Here is a 2227-nt window from a genome sequence, read left to right on the forward strand (position 1 = left end):
ACAAACACACGCACATACGCACACTCATACACACACAGGTGCCCCAGTCCGCATTCCAGCACCACCCCCTCTCTCTCCCGCCTGCAGGGTTCAGTTATGTTTACTTCTGCCGTCAATTAAGCTTACTGCCTTATCACAGTCGCTATCTCAGACTTATCACAACGTTTGTCTTCACTTGTCGGGACTGAATCAACACTGCGCACCACATTTGTGCCATGGAGTTGATGCGCACGAGCTGAACTGTCTATTTGATTTACATATTATCTTTCACAGTTTTTAAAAGGAACTCATACAAGAACACGACAGTTACGTAAAGACATTAGGGTGGAATTAAAATCAAGAAAGACACAATGAAATTTGTAGGCTTTCATTACGTACTTTAAAAAAAACTCGTCCTTTTCACTTCGACAACAGCTATCTCTCGTGAAATACCCTTGATCTATAAATTATTGTGTACAGCACAGTAAAATGTTAGGCCTATGTACACATTTTTTCCCTCCACAATATTAATCGCCTGTGGTGTATTCGTTTCCATGCTCCTTAGCTTATAATATTACAAGCCTTCCAACAAGGCATTCCATTATCCTAAAGCTCATAATCAAGGCTTGTGGGAGCTGTCATAAGATACATCAATGTATAATACATTATAAGGCTTCGCTGCAGTTTCAGTTGCAGCGAGACGGTTTCTTTTTTTATACTTGGTGGCGCTTTAAACCTCTCAAGGAGATATAATGTAAGCTTACATGCTTAGAATCTCATTACTGTACTGAGCACTGCCCAGCACGTCATTTGTCAAGTCTTTAAAAAAAAATTTTTTAATCCACAAGCACTCGAGATAGAAAGGTTTTTGAAGCACAGTCATTACATATTTACAGCCTGTGTTACGAGGGAGCGGATATGCAGTCGGTCTCATACGCTCTTCAATATTAAAAGGTAACTTGATAACAATATCATTTACAGAAAATAGTTTTCCCCCCACAAAAAAACAGCGAAAAAAGACATGAGTAAAAAAAACTATAAACCTTGTATGTATATATATACATAATATCGTATGTATGTATGTAGAATACTTTAAAGAAAATGGTCATGTGGGTAAACAACACTCAGTACAAGTTTGTAGAATGGTGCAGATGTCTTATTCAACACAAGATCCTGGGCACAGAAAATGCCACCAAAGTATTAAAACTGAAACGTCTCCATTTGTTTTCTTGCCCTAAACAGTGGTTACTCCAGAGGAAATCAAAATGAAAAAATGAATCTCCTAAAAGCTGTTATTTGAAGAATCACGAAATTCCGAATCGCATGATAATGAAACAAACACAAATAATGGTTATTCCATAAAAGGGATCAGAAGTCCTGCTTCTTCTAAACATCCACAGCACAATTATATCATTCTGTCTCTGAACAAAGATAATTGCACTTTCTGACCTCACGGGGCACGAGCGTTGTTGATTGGTTGGATTTCTGATGTTTTGTTTTGTTTTCTTCTCCTTACATCATATGACGTCATTCTACTACAGCCATAGTTAGCTTTGTCAACAAACACGTACTTGAAACCTATAGATCTACTACAGAAGTCAGCGCTATCTTGACGTGCGTAAGCCTGTACCGTTATCTTTCTACATGTGGTTGAGATCATACCTTCAAAGTCGTTATGTGTTATATACAAGCAGACAGATACAAGCTTTATTTTGAGTAGAGAGAATCACTCTGAATACGGACAACCATTTAGAACAGGAACCATGGACACAATAGACAGACAAAAACAACAGAAGAAGAGAAAAGAAGTATGACTCTTTCCGCCCTCCAACCGAACAAGAATCAAAGGCGATGTATATATGCCTGATATCATAAACGCAGTAAAACGTGGCGGTACGTTTGAGTTGCTGGTCAAAAACAAAACATATGGACGACGGGCTGCACATTTTTTAAAGACAAAAAGAAAAAAAAAAAGTAAATGTTACAAAAGATATCCTGCTGAGATATGGAGCGGTTGATCCGGGTTCAGATCCCCTGCAGGGCATTGTTGAATTTATAGGCTACTGTTTGGTGGGTTTCTGGGGCTTTCCAACAACCTGGCTTTGGTCTTTTCGCGGATTAAAAAAAAATTGGAGGTCTCGTCTTACAAAAAAAAATAATTTAAAAAATCATCATATGGCGCAAAACTGGCGTTTAATCTTTACAGTAGAATACTATACAAAACAAGGATTACCCCCTAGCCCTCGAC

Source organism: Aplysia californica, unplaced genomic scaffold (genome assembly GCF_000002075.1).
Source record: "Aplysia californica isolate F4 #8 unplaced genomic scaffold, AplCal3.0 scaffold00404, whole genome shotgun sequence".
NCBI lineage: Eukaryota > Metazoa > Mollusca > Gastropoda > Aplysiida > Aplysiidae > Aplysia > Aplysia californica.